The sequence below is a fragment of the Diplotaxodon limnothrissa genome, linkage group LG23 (assembly GCF_057381915.1).
Source record: "Diplotaxodon limnothrissa isolate DT_005_m linkage group LG23, D_limnothrissa_male_GT1.1, whole genome shotgun sequence".
Classification (NCBI taxonomy): Eukaryota; Metazoa; Chordata; class Actinopteri; order Cichliformes; family Cichlidae; genus Diplotaxodon; species Diplotaxodon limnothrissa.
In genome coordinates this window covers 49,324,269-49,330,970 of record NC_140617.1, presented here as the reverse complement: position 1 = coordinate 49,330,970, position 6,702 = coordinate 49,324,269, and the positions used below count along the sequence as shown (strand labels likewise).

At 42.1% G+C, this 6,702-nt stretch overlaps 1 pseudogene; it reads left to right on the top strand.

Moving 5' to 3' along the window:
* Window positions 1–3,277: 3,277 nt before the first annotated feature.
* Window positions 3,278–5,587, top strand: LOC146609008 (uncharacterized; annotated as a pseudogene).
* The last annotated feature ends 1,115 nt before the right edge of the window (window positions 5,588–6,702 follow it).

The window sequence follows — 6,702 nt, the reverse complement described above, 5'->3', positions numbered from 1 at the left end:
ATGTAATAAACTATCATCTTGCCTTTATTTTTAGTTAGCACATACCTTAAACACTTAAAGCTATAAGCTAATGATCGTTATGTAAGAGCAGATACTGCTGGTGCAATAAGCTGTACATTTTACGTCCAATGGATGCATGATCTGGCAGCCCTAGTCAGCATAATCTTATTGATGAAATTCAATGACACAAATCTGGGTGAGTAAAAGTTCACCGGGCAATATTGTATAACCCTTTCAGACCTCAGCCGGGCTGTCTGGACATTTATTTTCTATAATAGCTTTAAAAAGGGTAAAAATGTTGAACAATCAAAACGATTCTTTGACGTGAATCAATTTGATTCTCATGGGACTCAATTAAGATTCAACTTTTCAAATGTTTTTAACATAACACTAATTGTAAACATTTGTCTTGCAGGTGACTGAGCAATGGAGAAGCTGGATTATGTTACAGTATCTGTCCTTAAAGGTTATATTTGATAATATGTGTGTGTGTGTGTGTGTGTGTGTGTGTGTGTGTATATATATATGTATATATATATATATATATATATATATATATATATATATATATATATATATATATATATATGTGTGTATGTATATATATATATATATATATATATATATATATATACAGCAAGCTGTCCATACCTGAGGCCTTGGAAACTGCCAAGCAAAGACTCACAGCCTTGGCCAGCCGCTTGAGGAGGTACACCAGAGAGATAGAAGGCAGGAGAATAAACCAGCTGTTCTCCACAGAACCAGCAAAGGTGTACTCTCAGTGGCAAGGGAACAATAAGAGAACAGCACCACCAAGGCTGGAGACGGAGCAATACTGGAAGAGCATATGGGAGAAGGATGCAACCCATAACGGCAATCCTCAGTGGCTAGAGGATCTGAGGGCTGACCACAGCGACCTCCCTGAACAGGGTCCAGTAACCATCACAGTGGCAGATATCCAAGAAAGGGTCTCCAGTATGAAGAGTTGGACAGCACCAGGGCCCGACATGGTTCACGCCTACTGGCTGAAGAAGCTGACTGCACTCCACGAGCGTCTGGCAGCACAAATGAACCAGCTGCTAGTTAACGAGAGACACCCGGAATGGCTAACTGAAGGCCGGACGGTCCTGATCCCCAAGGACCCCAAGAAGGGACCGGTCCCCTCCAACTACCGACCAATAACCTGCCTCAGTACTACATGGAAGCTCCTGTCAGGCATCATATCGGCTAAGATGAACAGGCACATGGGTCAATACATGAGCGGGACACAGAAAGGAATTGGCAAGAATACCAGAGGCGCAAAACACCAGCTACTGGTAGACAGAACAATCAGCCGAGACTGCAAGACCAGACTGACCAACCTGTGCACTGCCTGGATTGATTACAAGAAGGCCTATGACTCAATGCCCCACAGCTGGATACTGGAATGCCTAGAATTGTACAAGATCAATGGGACCCTAAGAGCCTTCATCAGGAACTCAATGGGGATGTGGCGTACAACACTAGAGGCCAACTCCAAGCCCATAGCACAAGTCACCATCAAGTGCGGGATCTACCAAGGAGATGCTCTGTCCCCACTGCTGTTCTGCATAGGCCTGAACCCCCTCAGTGAGATCATTAACAAGACTGGCTACGGATACCGACTACAGAACGGAGCAGTTGTCAGCCACCTCCTGTACATGGATGACATCAAGCTGTATGCCAAGAGTGAACGAGACATCGATTCACTGATCCACACTACCAGGCTATACAGCAATGACATTGGAATGTCGTTCGGACTGGAGAAGTGTAGTCGGATGGTAACAAAGAGAGGGAAGGTAGTCAGAACTGAGGGGATTGAACTACCAGAAGGCAACATTGCAGACATAGAGGACAGTTACAAGTACTTGGGGATCCCACAGGCGAATGGGAACCATGAAGAGGCCGCTAGAAAAGCTGCAACCACCAAGTACCTGCAGAGGGTCAGGCAAGTCCTGAGGAGTCAGCTGAATGGTAAGAACAAGATCCGGGCCATCAACACGTACGCCCTGCCCGTGATCAGGTACCCTGCTGGGGTAATAGGCTGGCCAAAGGAGGAGATAGAAGCCACTGACATAAAGACAAGAAAGCTCCTTACCATGCATGGAGGGTTTCACCCCAAATCCAGCACCCTGAGGCTGTACGCTAAGCGGAAGGAAGGGGGCCGGGGACTGGTGAGTGTCAGCACCACAGTCCAGGATGAGACAACGAACATCCAAGAATACATTAGGAAGATGGCCCCAACTGACCGAGTGCTCAGTGAATACCTCAGGCAGCAGAAACCCAAGAAAGAGGAGGGAGACGAGGAACCATCATGGAAGGACAGGCCCCTGCACGGTATGTACCACCGGCAGATAGAGGAGGTGGCTGATATCCAGAAATCCTACCAGTGGCTGGACAAAGCTGGACTGAAAGACAGCACAGAGGCACTAATCATGGCAGCACAAGAACAAGCTCTGAGCACAAGATCCATAGAGGCTGGGGTCTATCACACCAGGCAAGACCCCAGGTGCAGGCTGTGTAAAGATGCCCCAGAGACAATCCAGCACATAACAGCAGGGTGCAAGATGCTAGCAGGCAAGGCATACATGGAACGCCATAACCAAGTGGCCGGCATAGTGTACAGGAACATCTGTGCCGAGTATAACCTGGAAGTCCCGAGGTCAAAATGGGAGATGCCCCCAAGGGTGGTGGAGAATGACCGAGCTAAGATCCTGTGGGACTTCCAGATACAGACGGACAAAATGGTGGTGGCTAACCAACCGGACATAGTGGTGGTAGACAAACAGAAGAAGATGGCCGTAGTGATCGATGTAGCGGTTCCGAATGACAGCAATATCAGGAAGAAGGAACACGAGAAGCTGGAGAAATACCAAGGGCTCAGAGAAGAGCTCGAGAGGATGTGGAGGGTGAAGGTAACGGTGGTCCCCGTGGTAATCGGAGCACTAGGTGCGGTGACTCCCAAGCTAGGCGAGTGGCTCCAGCAGATCCCAGGAACAACATCGGAGATCTCTGTCCAGAAGAGCGCAGTCCTGGGAACAGCTAAGATACTGCGCAGGACCCTCAAGCTCCCAGGCCTCTGGTAGAGGACCCGAGCTTGAAGGATAAACCGCCCGCAGGGGCGTGCTGGGTGTTTTTTATATATATATATATATATATATATATATATATAGACATATTAAAAAAACAGTTATGTTTGTGCAGTTATGTGCTTGCACAGTTTAACTGGTGTTTGTCTTTTTGTTAGCTGCAAGCATTGACGAGCGCATGCTTTTAACATTGACCCGTGATGATCTGAGGGACCTTTTTTCTGGGCCTGAGCACTTTCTCAGAAGAAAACATGTGTGGTCAATAATTCATCCTGAGGTATTATGTAAAAAATATTTAGTTCAACTAATCTCCAGAAAGTATGCTTTTATTTTAGCAGTACTTGACATTTTTATTTTCTCACCCTAAACCAGGAAGACCATCCGCTACCACAGAAACCTGAAACAACTTCTTCACCCAGGGTAGTTGCAACAGGCCCTCCAACTGCTGATGCTAATGTAAGCCAGCTGAAAACCTTGCAGCTCCCCAGTCCTCCGGAATATGTTCTGTACACCGACAGTGAGTTGGAGCAATGCCGAAAGAGTTACCTGGAGTTGGCCTGCTCCGGCAGGGAACAGGCATGCGTCATGTCAAAAGAACTGAGATGCAGATTGGTGAGAAATACAATCACAAGTATGGTGTCCCTTTTGAGAGCAAGCCAAGGCCAAATGGAGCAATCCCCCTCTAAGACCGAAATCACTGCAATGGCTAAAAAAGTTGTGGAATATTATCCTATGCTGCAGGATAATGATGCAAGCGTAAAACACGTAAGTTCTTGTATTTGTGTCTCATATATAAATCATTTTGTTTTGTTCAGGGGGCATGATATATATGTATTTTCACCAGGAGAAAAGGCTGCAAAATATGAAAACACCAGTAAAAAGGCAAGGACCAACACCGGAGAGGGGACGGCCCAAGAGAAGGCTCACTGACCTCTACCCAAGGGATGAAGAAGCTGATGATGAAGATGCTGATCGCAGTTCTTCCAGTGGTGCATCTACTCTGTTATCACCTGTCAGAAATTCTGACAATGCCTCCACTTCATGTGAGTACATACTAGTAATTTTGTAAAATGGTTATCAACACACAGCCAGTAGTAGCTAATGTTTTGTGGAAGTCTACTTCAGTAACAATGAAAAACCAAAATGCTCTTGTACTTCTCTCTATCTTAGCTGACAAGGATAGTCGGCAAATACAAGCAAGACATTACAAAACATTACAAGAAATGTGTAAGAAGGCAAAACCAAACCAAGAAGATGTGTCCCAGCTATTAGACCTCGAGTTTGAAGCCAGAAGATCCTTCATTGACTCAGACACCATGAAAGAGGAGAACAGAGCTTGCCTCATCTTGGATGCATATCCATGCTTTAAAGAATTGCATCATGTAAGTTTTTGGAAGAGTTAATAAATAATCACTTTAATTTCAAATATATTTGGTGTGGTAGTAAAGTTATTTTGATTTTATTTGTCTACTTATTTTTTTAAACCTATTGTAGGCGTTGGGTGAGCTTCACAGAATTTTGGATCCCCACAACAACAAGTTCATCAGTCAAGTAAAACTGAGATGGGAAGAATTCTGCTCCAGGGTAGAGTTCTACGGTGTGTCAAAGAAGGCAATGAATCCACCAATGACCATGGACAAAAGTAAGTTTTACCATTTGAATACAAAGTTCTCATCCTTTAAAATTTATGTTTATGAAGGTTTGTTTCTGCTTTGTCCAGCTGAAGCCCACCTTGCACTGATGAAGGCTCTTCCTCTTTCCCACACCTGCCCATCCACCAAAAAAGATGGGGAATGCTTCTGAAGCATTTCTACATGTCCTGAAGGTAAGTTTTATAAAATTTGCTTATAGAGATCTACAGAAAATTTGGCAAACAAAATATTTCGGTCAAACATGACTCAAAAATGCTTTTTCAGTTTCAGCCGAAAGACTTAAATCTATAATTTATTGTTTTCATTAATTTATAACGTATTTAATGTACACGAGTGTGGTCACATAAGGAGTCGCTTGATAAACCACAAGTCAAAACTACTATAAAATGTGTGTAACCAACAAAGAACAGGATAATGACATCTCCAACGTTATGACCAAATCCCAGCAAAAAAACATACAATTAACATAAGATGTTGACTGTCATGTCTTTTGTGTCTTGCAGCCTACAGAAGATCCAGATGCTGTCCTCCAGAAACGAAGCTTGTCATGTCCAGTAGTGATGTTCGATGGCTGCAAGTGTGTCATTGCTGTTGGTAATTTACCAGTTACAACATTTGACAAAGAAAAAATTGGTGAGGCTATGATATATGTGATGGCATACTTTTATGCACTCCATCTGACTTACCCCAAATGCGTGGCAACCCTGCTGTCTGTCATTCAGACAGAAGTTCTCCAGGATGCCATTCATGAGCATGACACTACATCATCTTACAGAAAAGCCCTGGCAGAATGGCATGCATTTATTGGAAAGTAGTGTGTAAATTTCAGATAAGATTAGGAGAGGGCACTTCTGTTTTGTTTTTGTTTTTTTTTTCAATCTGGGTCTTATTTCTAAAATGGAAAATGTTCATTTACTCACCCAGACAAGTTTTGTGGTATTTGGTGTCATTCGGAAGAAATTAGAATCTTTGTGGTCTTCCTATGTCACTCGTCAATTTTAATGGGGCAATGGCGAAACCTCTAAGGCTGTTGAAATGTTGAAACCACTTAAACAAACTCATAATGTTGGACCTGTACTGTTCAATTGTATCTTTATTATCTGCAGGTTATTGTTAAAGTGGACAAATAAAGATGGACACTTTTACTCTGTTTCAGTTTTGTTTTGTCCTTAATCAGCAATATAATTTTAAAGTAGTGTTTAGCTAAATTTAAAAAGAAGAAATATCTTTAAAATGATTTAATGTACTAGTTTTTAGATTATTTGCCTTGATTTGTTTGTTAGAATAAGTGTTTTATGCCTATTTTCAGATTTAATTTCTTCAACATTTTACTTAGAACAAGTGGTTAAAGCTTATTTTAGGTTTCAAGCCATGATTGGTTGCCTGGAATAAGTGTAAAATACTTATTTTTAGCTTTATTATCTTTATTTGTGGCCTACAATCAGTGGTTAAAGCTTATTTTAAGTTTCAATTGTTCTAATTTGTTCCCTGGAATGAGTGTAAAATACTTATTTTTAGCTTTATTTAAATCTAGATATTGTTCTTATTTCAAGAAATCTTATTAAGAAAAAATCACTTACCCCATGGGCAGATAATTTCACTTGTTTTAAGCAAATCTTCACCAAAAATAAGTGTATTTTTCTAGTATTAAGGAGGTGGGTTTTTGCAGTGTATAACTCATGGACTGAACATACACACACCCACAATGGACAACTGTACCCTCAAACACGCAATAATAACATGGACTGAACCACCACTCACAACCACCAGCACTTTATATAGCCTCTGTAGAAACTATCTACACCCTTACTTATCTTAACTGCACTACTGTATAGCTCTGTGTAAATAATCATTCTGTACATTCGATAATCTTTAATCCTACAACTGTTTACAACTTGCATAGTTCCCATTTCTGTATAGCTGTATATCTCAGATTTCTGTAA